Raw genomic sequence first — 16,703 nt, 5'->3', positions numbered from 1 at the left:
CCATGACCTTTTACAGGAATACAGTCATGGCATTCACAGGCGTCTTCACTAGACCCATGGTCATCATGGCCTCAGACCCCCGCTATCATGTCATGGGTGTGCGTCCCACTGCCAATTGACAGCAGAATTTGACAGGTTAACATGGTGTTGGAGCTCTGCTCCACCTGCAGCCGTCACAGGCAGATGATGGCTGATTATTACAGCAATCATCTGCCGGCATATGGTGTATCTGAGCATCATTTGTCGAAAAGTTGTTAACAGAGATGATCTGTCCTACTGTAGGATACATGATATCATTCACATATTAATATTGTCCATTCTGAGAAACACGATTTATTACAATATTAATAAATAACAGTATTGTGCTCATCAATAATATAATGTTCCTTACAGGAAAATAATTATCTCTACATGAAAATATATATTCATTGCATAAATCAATAAATTAAACTGACCCCACTCAGGCTTGGACTGGCCAATAGGCGAGCAGGAGAATCCTCCGGTGGGCTGCTGTACAGGACTGGCCACTACCCTCTTATATGAGCAGTACCAGACACTATATACATGGATCACTATGTACAGGCGGCATCTTATTCATTAACAATCAGATCATTGTTATATAAATCTGTTATTCAGGATCATGTCACAGTTACATGTAGCTGAAAGGTGGCTACTGGAGTTGGTTACCGGTGGGGGCCTGGAGTGGGTTACCAGTGGGCCCTGGAGTGGATTACTGGTGGGCCGTGGAGTGGATTACTGGTGGGTCCTGGAGTTGGTTACTGGTGGGCCCTGGAGTGGATTACTGTTGGGCCCTGGAGTGGATTACTGGTGGGTCCTGGAGTGGATTACTGGTGGGCTATGAAGTGGGTTACTGGTGGGCCCTGGAGTTGGTTACTGGTGGGCCCCGGAGTTGGTAAATGGTGGGCCCTGGAATAGGTTACTAGTGGGTCCTGGAGTTGGTTACTGGTGAGCCATGAAGTTGATTTCAGGTGGGCCATGGAGCTGGTTACAGGTGGGCCCTGGAGTTGGTTGCTGGTGGATCCTGGAGTTGGTTACTGGTGGGCCCTGGAGTTGGTTACAGGTGGATCCTGGAGTTGGTTACTGGTGGACCCTGGAGTTGGTTACTGGTGGACCCTGGAGTTGGTTACTGGTGGACCCTGGAGTTGGTTACTGGTGGACCCTGGAGTTGGTTACTGGTGGACCCTGGAGTTGGTTACTGGTGGACCCTGGAGTTGGTTACTGGTGGACCCTGGAGTTGGTTACTGGTGGACCCTGGAGTTGGTTACTGGTGGACCCTGGAGTTGGTTACTGGTGGACCCTGGAGTTGATTTCAGGTGGGCCCTGGAGTTGTTTACTGCTCAGCCCTGGAGTTCAGTAAATAAGGCAGCACACTGCAGCGCTAAAACATGCAAACTTGAAAACACAAACTTTGAACTGCATTACTGCAAATCTCGTGTTTTCAAGTTTGCATGTTTTAGCGCTGCAGTGTGCTGCCTTATTTACTTAACTATATACGAGTTGGCGACTCTAGGTTCAGCACCTGTTCACACTGAGTCTATGTTTGGATGTGCCGGTCAGGTTTTTGAAATGTATTCTCCAGCCCTGGAGTTGGTTACTGTTAGGCCCTAGAGTTGGTTACAGGTGGGCCCTGGAGTTGGTTACAGGTGGGCCTTGGAGTTGGTTACAGGTGGGCCCTGGAGTTGGTTACAGGTGGGCCTTGGAGTTGGTTACTGGTGGGCCCTGGAGTTGGTTACTGGTAGACCCTGCAGTTGGTTACTGGTGGGCCCTGGAGTTGGTTACTGGTAGACCCTGCAGTTGGTTACTGGTGGGCCATGGAGTTGGTTACTGGTGGGCCCTGGAGTTGGTTACTGGTGGGCCCTGGAGTTGGTTACAGGTGGGCCCTGGAGTTGGTTACTGGTGGACCCTGGAGTTGGTGACAGGTGGGCCCTGGAGTTGGTTACTGGTGGACCCTGGAGTTGGTTACTGGTGGACCCTGAAGTTTACTGGTGGGCACTGGAGTTGGTTACTTGTGGACCCTGGAGTTGGTTACTGGTGGGTCCTGGAGTTGGTTACTGGTGGACCCTGGAGTTGGTTACTGGTGGACCCTGGAGTTGGTTACTGGTGGACCCGGGAGTTGGTTACTGGTGGGCACTGGAGTTGGTTACTGGTGGGTCCGGGAGTTGGTTACAGGTGAGCCCTGGAGTTGTTTACTGCTGGGCCCTGGAGTTTGTTACTTGGGAATCCTGGAGTTGGTTACTGATGGGCCCTGGAATTGGTTACTGGTGGGTCCTGGAGTTGGATACTGGTGGACCCTGGAGTTGGGTCCTGGTGGGAACTGGAGTTAGTTACTGGTGGGTCCTGGAGTTGGTTATTGGTGGGTCCTGGAGTTAGTTACAGGTGGATCCTTGAGTTGGTTACTGGTGGGTCCTGGAGTTAGTTACAGGTGGGCCTTGGAGTTGGTTACTGGTGGATCCTGGAGTTGGTTACTGGTGAGCTATTAAGTTGGTTACTGGTGGGCCCTGGAGTTGGTTACCGGTGAGTCCTTGACACCCCAGTCCAACACTGCACACATAGTATGTACAGTATGTAATGAAAGTACACATTTCCCATGATGGATGGTGGCCACTCCTCACCTTACAAGGTAATAAAATAATAATAATATAGAACCTCCCCACCCACCATAGCATCTAGGTGACAAAATACATAGAATGTGGCCTTCAGCAAGGTGATAATAAAAGAGATCCTGCCCTTTTCCTTGCAGGGCAATATAGATAGACAGGAGCTGTGACCCCGCCCCCTGCAGAGTGATACAGATAGAAGGGAGCTGTGGCCCCACCCCCTGCAGTGACACAGATAGAAGGGAGCTGTGACCCCACCCCCTACAAAATGACACAGTTAGAAGGGAGCTGTGGCCCCACCCCCTGCAGGGCCATACAGATAGAAGGGAGCTGTGACCCCACCCCCTGCAGAGTGACACAGATAGAAGGGAGCTGTGACCCCACCCCCTGCAAAATGACACAGTTAGAAGGGAGCTGTGGCCCCACCCCTGCAGGGCCATACAGATAGAAGGGAGCTGTGACCCCACCCCCTGCAGGGCCATACAGATAGAAGGGAGCTGTGACCCCACCCCCTGCAGGGCCATACAGATAGAAGGGAGCTGTGACCCTGCCCCCTGCAGGGCCATACAGATAGAAGGGAGCTGTGACCCTGCCTCCTGCTGGGTGATACAGATAGGAGGGAGCTGTGACCCCGCCCCTTGCAGGGCCATTTAGATAGAAGGGAGCTGTGATTCCACCCCCTGCAGGGTGATGCTGTTCCTTTTCAGTTCAGCATGGCTTGTTTGCAGAAGACAAGGTCAGAGGAGTGGGGGAGGTTGATAGTCACTGTCTCTTCTATTCCTCCTCCTTTTCTTTCTTTGGTGGGCACGGTTTTACATATGGAAGGGTTTCCCAGACTTCCACTATTCGTTGTGGTGATAGACCATGGACCACCAGGACATCCATGTAGTGACAATAGTCATCATTCTTCAGACCAAACGAGAAGAATCGTCTATCATGGTGAAACTCAACTTTGGTAGCTAAGGCCAGGAATCCCAAGAAGACGTCATCCAAAGGGAAAACGGGAATAATGGATGCAGCCCAATGGAGAGATGGAACTAACTCTGCAGGTATGAGGAAGCCCCCGCCAGACACAAATCGTGGGTAGTACCCATGAGGGTAGACGGATAGTGGCACCGCGTACTTTCCATAGCGCTCGGGAAATGGGTGAACCTGTAGTTGTCCATGTATCTTAAGTCGATGAGTTGGGTCTGAGGAGGTAATGTAGGCCGCCAGTGCATGGGGGTTAACGAACTCGTCATCATCACCTGCATGGAAAGAAACACCAATAAGTGATCCAAATAAATGGCATCATACAGAGAATGAGAACATTACATGGTCATAAACCGTCTCGACAGCTCAGATCTCCAGACCCTTCAGGAAGACGTATTGTGGAAGTTTTATAAGTAATTTTTATGGGTCCTAAATAAAATTTAAAATATGTATCCTGAGTAAAGAAGGAAGGGTCCCTGCGGTCTTCCATAGCTGGTCTGACTGTATTTGAGGGGGCCTTGCACTACTCTGCTTAAGGCTAAAAGTGAATAAAACCATTTAAAAAGGATTAAGAAGAACATCCATCACAAGTGCAGATCAGAAAGCCCTTATCAGCAAAACTATAGACTAAAGCAGGGGTGGGGAACCTTAGGCCTGGGGGCCGTTTATAGCCCATGTCAAGGATACCAGCCAGGGGTGAGAGAACGCAGATCCAACACACAGATGACACCAGAAAGATCAGCCAGATCCCACCACTGTCACCATTATGTCAAGGAAATGCAACTCCGCTGCCTCCAATCATCAGGACAAATACACAATTGAGTGAGACGAGGCCGCGGCTGCTTCCACTACCGGCCTGGATATTGAGGAACTCACAGTGAGCATACGGTATATACACCTCCAATTCCAGCGTGTGGAATATATATGTATAAATACCATGGAAAAGTCACTGCCAGCACCTAAATAACAAAGCAAACTGAACCGCTAATAGCTGCCACCACCAATCATTATACAGGCTGGCTGGACCCCCATTACAGGCAGTGTATGAATTCAGAGGTGCGGTTTACAGAACAAAAGGAACAGCACTAATCAATTTTACATATTTAATCCAGAAAGATAGGCAGTGTTTATAAAAACTATATAAAGGTGATAGAAAATGGACAAAACCATACAGTATATACAATTACATAAAAAGGAATAAAGAAAGAGCATTACTAAACCTGTTTCACGGAAATAGCTCAGAGTGTAGCAGAGGGAGGTACCCTTTAGGAAAACAGATAGAAACCACAGCAAGCTGCACCTTTCAGGGACTGAGAAAGGACCAAACTCAATTTCCGCTTTTTATTAGATTAAAGTTACGCCCACATACCTCACTTTGATGAGCTCATGTGAGGGCTGTTTTTGAGATATGCTTGGCCCTTCAGAATTGTATGATATCCCTAACTTACAGGATATCTGTTCCCCTGGAGGTCCCAGGCAGTAGATATCGTCATCATGTTTCCGATCGTGATTTTGCCTTTTGATAGAGTAAATATGGCAAGGATATGGCAAGGATTCCTATGTTTCTAGATTCCTCACTTAATTAGTTTCTCTCTTCTCTAGTTGTAATTAATCTCATATGTAGAATGTGAAGGAGGATATGTACCCTTCTCACGAGATGTCTGTGTGGATTTTAATTTTTCTCTTTGATAGCCCACGATGACAGATTCCTGGGGACCACAGTGCTTGGGCCAGCATCTGTGTTTTTATGACTGCCTGCTCTTTAATTTCTTGTTACCCTGCAAGGGTGAGCATGCACACGCTGCGCTTACTAATGAACGCTGCAACGTGTGCAATGAATGATTATGTCCTGGCCATTTGCAGCCCGTGTTTCCTCCTGTAATGTATACACAGTAGTGATGAGCGAGTTTACTCATTGCTCGGATTTTCCGAGCGCGCTCGGGTGATCTCTGAGTATTTGTTAGTGCTCGGAGATTTAGTTTTCTCTCAGCTGAATGATTTACGGCTGCTGGACAGCCTGAATACATGTGGGAATTCCCTAACATACAGGTAACCCCCACATGTACTTATGCTGGCTAACAGATGTAAATCATGCAGTTGCAGCGCCGAAAACTAAATCTCCGAGCACTAACAAATACTCGGAGATCACCCGAGCGTGCTTGGGAAAACCCGAGCAACGAGTATACTCGCTCATCACTAATACACAGTAGTCTTGGTGTCTCCTATGTGTTGTATGTACAGCAGTCTCGGTGTCTCCTATGTGATAAATACACAGCAATCTCAGTGTCTTCTATGTGACGTTAGCACAGATGTCTTGGTATCTCCTATGTGATGTATGTACAACAGTTTCTGAGTCTTCTATGTATTTTATGTATAGTAGTCTATGTGTCCCACAAGTGATGTACACAGCACTCTCAGTGTCTCCTATGTGATGCATATGGAATACTCAGTGTCTACTATATGATGCATATGGAAATCTCAGTGTCTCCTATGTGATGTATATACAGTAGTCTCATTGTCTCCTAGGTGATGCATATGGAAGTCTCATTGTCTCCTATGTTATGTACATACAGTAGTCCGTTATCTCGTAGGTGATGCATATGGAAGTCTCACTGTCTCCTATGTGATGTATATACAGTAGTCTGTGTCTCCTAGGTGATGCATATGGAAGTCTCAGTGTCTCCTATGCAATGTATACATAGTAGTAGTAGTAGTATATACCGTAGTCTTGGTGTCTCCTAGGTGATGCATATGGAAGTCTCACTGTCTCCTATGTGATGTATATACCGTAATCTTGGTGTCTCCTAGGTGATGCATATGGAAGTCTTAGTGTCTCCTATGTGATGTATATACAGTAGTCTCGGTGACTCCTAGATGATGCATATGGAAGTCTCATTGTCTCCCATGTGATACATATACAGTAGTCTCAGTGTCTCCTAGGTGATGCATATGTAAGTCTCACTGTCTCCTATGTGATGTATATACCGTAGTCTCTGTCTCCCAGGTGATGCATATGGAAGTCTCAGTGTCTCCTGTGTTATGTATACTCCAGACATCCCACTGCTAGAGTTCTGTAAATGTTACGAGAGCAGTGATGAATTTCCCCCTGTGAAGAGATCTGCAGTGTAATACACATGTGTGTTTGGAACAACTTACTGCTGCGAGTTCTTTACAAAACTTTTCCCAAAGAGTTGCCTTCACTTCAGACCAACACAAGCCTGGAAAAGCATTAAAGGGTAGCAACATCATCCATCCCACCTAACATCACACCTCATAGGAGAGGAGCAGCTTCTGGCGTCACAATAGAGGTGAGCTAATTAAATGTTTGACCAAATATAGTAGAGTAATTTTCAAATAGATAATTGGCAGAAATTACCGGACACTATCCAGAGTGGGCAGACCCGCTGTATTGTATGGACTTTTTACTTTGTGGTTTCACTTTGTGCAGGATAAGGCTGTTCTTTTGTTTGCTTATAGCAATACCGCTTCCTGTACCTCAACCATGGCTGAGTGAGTACAATACATATATTTTTTATATATATAAATAACAAATCTGCTCTTTCAACCTATGTGCCATATCCCCTGATTCTTTCTGGCAAAACAAAAGAAAGCTCAATTCCATCTTGCTCAAGACAGGAGGACATCGAACACAGTGAGGTGCCAGCTTACCACCTCCTCTTATATTCCATGTAGAAGGAAGGAGCACAGTGAGAGAAGCACATAAAGGAATACACAGAAAGACTGCACTGAGTGTAAAGTTAATCACAGGTTACTGTATTGTTGGAGATTTGTGATGTAATGTAGGCCAGAGATGGAGTGCGAGGAGTTTTGGCGGTTGTTGGGCGATTGGGAGGAATTGAAGGTGAGTCTGAGGTGGAAGTGAAGCTTCGGATCTTTGGAGAAAGTCTAGATAGGGTGGTGCAACTCTAGATCTGTTGTTGGTGACTGCGTTGCGTTGTTTGGCTTGTGATAAGCCGACTTGTTGAGGACAACCAAGTACAGAGCATCTTGAGCTAGGTCACATGGGGCCTTATCTCTAAGGACTCAGGAAAGGCCTATGTTGGAGAGGATGGCTTCCCTAAGAGCTTCAAGACGGTGTTTTGGATTATTCGAGACTCAGCCCAGCAAGGATCCTTCAATTTCAGTCTCAGGACATAACGGTACCGTCTTACATCTGAATATAGCCTTATAGAGGTCCAGAAAAGGCCTCTTCTGTAAGAGACACTTTGAAAACTGCTCGAGTAGGCAATTACCGTACTCAAGTACTGGCACAACACTGTCATTTCATTGATTTATGCATAGAAAGGGTTAATCGTCGTGTGTTTTGCCCGCATATAATTGTTAACTCTGTGTAAGTGTACCTGCGTATACTCTTAGATGGTGTTATTCAGAGTAACTACTGTAATTGTATTTGTTATTTATACACTGTTTACTTTCGTTCCTTTGTTTTTACAAACTGGTTATTAAATATTCACATTATCTAATCTTAGTGCTTGTCAGCTGATTGTTGCTGTACCACTTGTCCTGCGGCCGTCCCTTGTCCACGTTTCACTGAGCATTCTAACCAGTCTTTTCCCTCACCCTATAGCTGGATTCACATCTGAGCTGCTCAGCAGAGGTGTATCTGACCACATTCCAACTAGGCGTGCCTGGCCTCGCTCAGTTCATTTCCACTGACGGAGACCACACATGTCTAGAATCCTGACAGCATGCAGTGCGCATTGTGAGAACTCTGAAGTCACAAAGAATGACTGCAGACTCATAACCAACCTGGACATCCCCTTTAATTCCACCTCTCGTGTCTCCCCTTTTCCCCATAGTTTGTAAGCTTGCGAGCAGGGCCCTTACTCCTCTTGGTATCTATTTTGAACTGTGATTTCTGTTATTCTGTAATGTCTATTGTCTGTACAAGTCCCCTCTATAATTTGTAAAGCGCTGCGGAATATGTTGGCGCTATATAAATAAAATTGTTATTATTATTATTAATGCTCCTAACATAAATAAAAACATGAGAGTTAGTATCACAAATAACATTTACATCCAGGTACCTTATAGATGGCGTCATCTCTCGAGACGTTCTCCTTTTCTTCTTCATCTTGTCCAGACCCCATGATGAGTTTTCTCAGCCACAGCCGTCTCTGCAGACTTCCATCTTCTGCAGAAAATCCCCACATGATGCCCTTAAAGATAGAAGTGTCATTATAATGCTCCTGTATAAAAAATTGCCCCTCACTATATTGTCTGCACAAATTATGACCCCCACACTGTCCCTCTTATGGTACATGCTCTCCACACTGACCTCTCCTTTCCATACCGGTCCCCTCTTCACACTGTCCTCTCATACTGTGTCCCCCTCTATAGAGCCCAGTATTTATACTGTACTCTCTCATCACACTCCCCCTCCTTGGTATACTGTCCCGTCCTGGCTGTGCCCTTAAACTGTCCCTCCATTCTAAGCCCCCACTACTCAGTTTCTATTCTGTGCCCACTCACTTTTCTCCCCCCATACTGTCTCCTCACACTATTTCCCTCCCGCCTCATACTGTCTCTTCTCACATCCCTCCTGTTCACCATACTGTCTCCTCATGAATTTACCCTCTCACTTTCTATACTGCCTGCTCACCTGACTCCCCATACTGTGCCTGCACACATCCCATCACCTCACTCCCCGTACTTTGTCCACATACATTTTTCACATCTCTACTCATTTTGTGTGCACATACATTCCCCCGTTCGCTCCCCATACTGTCTGCACCCATCACCCATACTGTTTCCTCATACATGCCAATTCTCCCACACTGTTTCCTCACACATGCCCCCCATTCCCCCGTACTGTTTCCTCACACATGCCCCCCATTCCCCCGCACTGTTTCCTCATACATGTCCCCAATTCCCCCGTACTGTTTCCTCATACATGCCCCCCATTCCCCTGTACTGTTTCCTCATACATACCCCCATTCCCCCGTACTGTTTCCTCATACATGCCCCCCATTGCCCCGTACTGTTTCCTCATACATGCCCCCCATTCCCCTGTACTGTTTCCTCATACATGCCCCCCATTGCCCCGTACTGTTTCCTCATGCATGCCCCCCATTGCCCCGTACTGTTTCCTCATACATGCCCCCAATTCCCCCATACTGTTTCCTCATGCATGCCACCATTCCCCATATTGTTTCCTCATACATGCCCCCCATTCCCCTGTACTGTTTCTTCATACATACCCCCCATCCCCCATACTGTTTCCTCATACATGCCCCCCATTGCCCCGTACTGTCTCCTCATACATGCCCCCCTTTCCCCTGTACTGTTTCCTGATACATGCCCCCCATTCCCCTGTACTGTTTACCCATTCATACCCCCCATTCCCCTGTACTGTTTCCTCATACATGCCCCCAATCTTTGGTGTCTTCAGCTCCATTACCCCGCCGTCTGGAGCTGGAGCACTTACCACCAACTGCAACGCTGCCTGTGACCTGGATCTTCACCTCTGAAGAGCCGGCAAGTGACATCAGCAGCGTGATCATGTGACCTTCACTGATGCAGAAGTGGCGGCAGTGGTCAGGGCTTAGGGTACTAGCACCTGAACACGCTAGTACATCCTTGGGAACCGACGTGCAGCACTTTCTTGGAGCCGGCTGTCAATTTGACAGCCGGCTCAGAGAACGGGAGAATCTTGGTGTGGGGGCGGCAGAATTCTGCCGACAGGCAGCCTCCTCCTTGGACCGTCGCATCAGGTGGCCCGCTGGCGCCCCCTGTCAGCTGCGCCCGGGGCACATGCCCTGGCTTCCCCCCTGGATACGCCACTGCTGCTCAGTACTGCTGAATATTGTCCACCATGCTGCTGCTGCTTTCTGTGTGCTAACAATGGCCTATGGAGCAGGAATACCTGTTAGTGTGCAGTGCTCTGTATGGGATACATCATAGCTCGTGATGAACAAATTCATTCAGCACTGTTTGTTACTTGCACAAATAGTGTCACGCCGTTAACGGCGATAAAGGGACAGGACGGCGTACTGGGACCTGCACCTGTCCCTGCCATTATAATGGGGCCCTGACTTTCCCTTATCTCAGGGGTACCTATGATGTTTAGGAGGCCTGAGCCGCCAGCGTATCCCTGTCTCCTGTGTAGGCCCTATCAATGGCCCCCTCACCCCCCAAAGGAGGTGGACTGCACCAGTGTATAAATACAACAATAAACAGAGTATACAGACAAGGTAACTAAAAGTCTCAAACTCACCAAATGCTCACACAACCACAGAGGGTACACATAGAAGGAAAGAGAAGGAAAAAACTAGGAAGGAAAACAGGTTTAACATGCAACCAAGACAGCAGACATCAATCTCTGTAAATAAACCTCCAAGCTCCTAATACACCACGCTCCTTTAACCTCCAAGCCAGGCAGCTGAACTGATCACTGACAATAGCTGAAGTCAAGGCTGGGTCTATATAGAGGAGGAGATTAAAAAATCAACTTCAGCTGAGAGACCCAGCTCACAGCAACTCAGCAACAAGATTAACTCCTGCACTGCTGGCACAAAGCAGCCAGGTCAGAATACGGGAGAAGAGCTTCTGTTCACTGTGTGTGAATGAGGCCCAGAGCGCTGCGGTTCTCTGGAACCTCTCTGTCGCGGTAGCCCTGTGACAAATAGTATGAAATTCAAGCTATTCATTACTCAGCGAGTAATTTGGTATTTGCCTTTCGTATATTTGGATGACCCGCACAGCATGTTTGGCGCTTTATTTGCTTCCCAATCACATTACTGCCGGCACCATCATTGGTGTGGCATTACTGTGATTGGCTGCCCGAACAGCAGGTGTTTGTTGTGCTGTCATGTGCATGACAGCACGGCAAACACCGCTTCTGATCGGCGGTGAAATCATCCCCACCGGCCACAGACCGTGGTTCCCATGCTGTCAAAAGACAGCGTGAGTGCTCAGCTGTGATCGAAGGTCTAAAGTTTACCTCTGGTCACTGGTGTCACCTGATGGGGCTACAGCTCTCGACAGCCGACGCCTGCTGCTGCTAATAACAATGAGAGCAGGAGCGGCTGATGGGAGTATTTATTAGCCGGCTACTGCACTTTAAAGAAATAATTTGTAAAAATAACCCAGAGTGGGTTCCCCTGTATTTTTGATAACCAGCCAGGCAAAACTCAGAGCTGGGGGCTGCAACCCTCAGCTGTCAGCTTCAAAAATGCTGATTATCAAGACTAGAGGGATCCCAACTCCATATTTTTTAATTATTTAAATAAATAATAACAAAATAATGGCATGGGGTGAGATTTTCTCACTGTGATCTGCGGTGAAGTCACTGAGCTGGAACTGCGGTGACCTCATCACTGACTTTTTCCTACGGTGCTGAGTTCACCGCAGTTCAGCCCAACTGGGAACACATCCTAAGTGACCGGAGGTAAACTCGATGACCTCACCGCCAGTCACTAACGCTGTGCTCGCAGCAGCTCAGTCATCAGTGGTTCTCAGTCTGGACGGTCGCATCTTGGCAACGTCCAAGTTGAAAACTATTTATCCCCAGACACGGATTATGGCGTGGGACAGAATGTCAGACAGGTGAGTTATATGGTTGTTTTTTATTTTTGTTTTCTTGCAGGAGACAAGGGATTCAGTGGAATTAGGCATTAGGTGAGTATATTTGTGTTTGTTATTTATAAATACAAAAGTTAAATTGTGTTTTGTTTTATTTCTAACTAAATACTTTATTATGGCTGTGTCTTTATTTACCATACAGCTAAAGAATTAGTAATGGATAGTATCTTATAGACACTTCTGCATTACTAATCCGTGGGCTTGATGTCACCTGACAATACAAAGGTGACATCAACCCGACAAATATGAATTGCCACCGCTACAGGGCAAATGGGGAGAGCCGGGCAAAGCATCTAATGTGCCTTTTCTGGGGCGGCTGTGGGCTGCTATTTTTAGGCTGGTGGGGTTCAATATCAATGGCCCCTTACCAGCCTGAGAATATCAGCCCCCAGCTGTCTGCTTTAGCAAGGCTGGTTGTCAAAAATTAGGTGGACACCACGCTTATTTTTTTACATTATTTATATAAATAATTAAAAAATACGGCATGGGGATCCCTCTATTCCTGATAACTAGCTTTGCTAACACTGACAGCTGAGGGTTGCAACTTCCAGCTGTGACTTTTGCCTGGCTGGTTATAGAAAATACAGAGAAACCCACACCGTTTTTTTTTCATTTATTTAATTTTAGCGCAGGAGCCAGCTGATGAATACTCCCATCAGCCACTCCTGCTCTTACTGTTATTAGTGGCAGTAGGTGTAGGCTGATGGGAGTAATAGTCCCATCAGACACCGCCTGCTATCATTGTTGTCAATTGAATTCAACTCTCATCATTCTCCCCTGCTCGTGCTGATCTCTGGCAGAGCAGGGGAGAATGAAGAGAGTAATTTTCAGCACCCGTCGCTGGGGAACAGCACTTACTGTAACACTGCTTCCCTGGCGCCTGCGGTGTGGTACTGATGCGGCACACAGGCAGCACACGGTTGCAACACGCGTGCCACACATATTACACAAACAGACATTGACATCCCCGATACCAATTTGACATTAGGGAGAGTGCCGTGGGAAAATTACTAACTGTGCTTGCGATAACATCAGAAAGGTGAAGTGAGTTCATTGGCTGTGAACTTCCAGGACCTTTCTGATTGCACCAGGAGTGTAAGAACTTTCTCACGCTCGCGGTGACATGAGACAGGTCTTGCCAATTCACCGCGAGACACCAGGCAGTGGTAGCAAACTCTGGTCAGTATCTCTGCTGGATGGCAGGCTGTATGGTCACATCATGCAACCATGCAGCCTGCCATCTACATGTAGCAGAGCTAAACCCCTCGTGGGACAAATGGATAATCATCATCTCAACGGAAACGTGAGAAATACGGTTGTTGTTTTTTTTAACTTTTACAGATGACAATGGCGTCGGGGGAATGGGCGAGGTCATAAGTATGGTTTAATTAAGATTTATTAAAGGAGTCTGTGTCTTTATTTCAATTAAAGGACTTTTTCTGGGTGTGTGTGTTTTTCTACAATATGACTATGTCACTTGACAATACAAAGGTGACATCAATCCCCCATCCCAACTATCACCCCACTTGCCACCGCTACAAGGCAAGTGGGAAGAGTGAGGCCAAGTGCCAGAATTGGTGCATCTTAGACATGTGCCTATTCTGGGGTGGCTTGGAGCTGATGTATCGAAGGCCCCTTCCTAGGGTATTAATATCAGCCCTCAGCTGTCTGCATAGCCTTTGCTGGTTATTAATTATAGGAGGACCCTACATCATTTTTTGGGGGGTCCTCCATTTTAATAGCCAGTAAAGGCTAAGTATACAGCTGGGAGCTGATATTAATAGCCTGGGAAGCTCCATGGGTATTTCCCTCTTCCCATGTTATAAACATCGGCCTTCAGCCATCAGCTTTCCATCTGCTGGATAAGAAAATTAAGCTGGAGCCCACACCATTTTATTCTGAAAAATATTCTTTTAATAATTAAATACATGTACAGTAAGCTGCATGTACACTGTATTGATTGTATATGTCACTGACATCTGTATATCTATCTATTCTATATGTATATACTGTATGTAATCCATCTCTTCTATCCTGTCGGTTACTGCAATGATTTTACTGTACGCAGCAGATGAATTGCCAGCTTTTATTCTATCTATCTATTCAATCCATTTCAGCTTTTTTCTCAGGCCCCCAGACCTGTTTGTTGGGTCCAGCAGAAAAATATTAAACTTTCCCATTGACTTGCATTGATCCATCATTCGGTACAAATACACGGATATTAGAAAGTATTTGTGCCACTTTTCCCAAATCCGAATATTTCAATATTCGCTCATCACTAATCATAGCAGCTAGTCTCCTTCCACCAGCTCAGAATCATTTACAAATTAATAAAAGATATCCTGCAGAGGGGAAAACTGGGGAAATATGTAGGATACAAGTAATGGTTAAAATGATAAACGCCATAATGAGAAAAATACAAAATGAGAATCATGTTTTGTTTTTGTTTTTTGGGTTGTCATAACACAGTGCAAAATGCAGTAATAAGTGATCAAAACATCATGTCTACCCCTAAATGGTATCAATATATATGTCAACAAAATAATACAAGTCGGGCGGCACAGTCTCCAGAGCGGAGGTTATAACCAGACTCATAATAGGTGCTCGGCAGCGGTAAAAACAGCCATAATATTTCCGACCTCCGGTGCTCCTCAAAACAGAAAAAAACAGCTGTGTAATCCAAAATTGTGAGAAAGAAAATGAGGGCACTCACCGGTCTTCTTGAAATACAAAAACTTTTATTGGCAACACATTCAGATAAAATTCATGGCCGGGAACGACGGAGCCGGAGCTCTGGTGAGCAGGGGAGAACAGGGACGACGGCCGTTTCGCGCTGTGCTTGCGCTTCTACGGGTCCAGAAGAAGGGTCCGTAGAAGCGCAAGTACAGCGCGAAACGGCCGTCGTTCCCGGCCATGAATTTTATCTGGATGTGTTGCCAATAAAAGTTTTTGTATTTCAAGAAGACCGGTGAGTGCCCTCATTTTCTTTCTCACAATTTTCAATATATACGTCAACTCGCTCTCAGATTGCTACATCAACAAAGAACTTATAATCTTACGGCTCTCAGAAAATGCCAACACAAGCAAATATTTTTCTCACGAATTTCCAAATTTTTTCCAACATCTTGAAAAAAGCAAAATAAAAGAAACTATATATGTTTGGCATCTCTGTGACATCTTCTCAAGTCATTTTAACTAATTACTGTAGAGACATGGGGTGTTAGCGGGTGCTCTAGTCTGCTTGCTAAAACCGCGTGAACCGGGGCTCATCGCCCCCACTCTCCTTTCCCTGTGGACATAATACTGCTCAGACAACACAGGGTGAGGTTATAACAGTATGGCAATACTTTTATTGAACCACAAAACAGGCAAATACCATGTAGAACAGTCCAAGCAAAATACCCAAGATGGTGCACATTACAGAGTCTCACCCTTCAGCTGACTCGCTGGGTAATGGCAGCTGAGACTTCAGAGCTTCCAGAGCCAACTACCCCCACCTGTGTCACGCAGAGAGAAGGTAATGACAAGCTTAAGAAGCTGACAATCCATTCAGGTACAAGGCCAGTTGACCAGAGGGTCAAAACCTAGCCTCTCCGAAGATCTTCATGGAGCCAGGTGACCGGTGGGTCCCAATCCTGACTTTCCAAAATGTATACATGGGGCTCAGGGGACCGATGAGTCCACATCCTGACCTCTGCAAACCTATCTATGGGTTCAGTGATGGTCAATGGAGCAGTTATGTATTCTTTCAGCCAGGGCAGTGGTCCCCTAAGCTGACATTCTGTAGAATGTCAAATCCGTGTCTGTGGAGATGAAGACATTTTCTGGCAGCTATCCTCTAGAGTGTTCCTTGCTGTAGTTTTGTAAAGAGTCTCTGGTTCTCTGGATGTCTTTGATATATTGAATCTCTTGTTAGGCTACTTTCACACATCAGGTTTTTGCCGCCAGGCTTAATCCGGCGAATTTTGAATAAACGGATCCTGCAAAAGTTGCCGCCGGATCCGTTTTTTCTCATAGACTTGTATTAGTAACAGATTGCCTCATGTTTCATCCGTTTTTCGCCGGGTCCATCAAAAATGTGTTTTCCGGCAGCACGAGAAAAAGGACATAGTAACTTTTTTTGTCCATCGAAAAAAACGGACAGCAATGACTCCGGCGGCATCCAGAGTTTGCTATAATGAAAGCCTATGGCGCTGGATCCATGAAATGATGAATCCGGCAACCGATTCCATTTTTTTCAATTAAGCATGCCCTGTAGCAGCACTTTCCATTCTGGAGTCCGTTCTCTCTCTCTCTCCCCCCTGCCCCCCACCCCGGACCAGCTAGTGCCCGGATATCAGCTTGTCGGATCCAGCAAAAAAAATGATTTGTCGCATCAGTTTTTCACAATTTGTAACTGATCCGTTTTTTTCAAAAGTAACTGAATTCAGCCTGATGGCGAAAACCTGATGTGTGAAAGTAGCCTTACAGAGACATATCCCTTTTTATAGTTCACAACTGTTCTACAAG

General features: G+C 46.3%; 1 pseudogene; it reads right to left on the bottom strand.

Moving 5' to 3' along the window:
• Nucleotides 1-320: 320 nt before the first annotated feature.
• Nucleotides 321-16,703, bottom strand: part of LOC138677426 (beta-1,3-galactosyltransferase 5-like) — a 104,482-nt pseudogene continuing 88,099 nt past the window's right edge.

This window comes from Ranitomeya imitator, chromosome 4 (genome assembly GCF_032444005.1).
Source record: "Ranitomeya imitator isolate aRanImi1 chromosome 4, aRanImi1.pri, whole genome shotgun sequence".
Lineage (NCBI taxonomy): Eukaryota > Metazoa > Chordata > Amphibia > Anura > Dendrobatidae > Ranitomeya > Ranitomeya imitator.
Note: the sequence above shows the minus strand (reverse complement) of the source record. Positions and strands in the feature narration are given on the sequence as shown.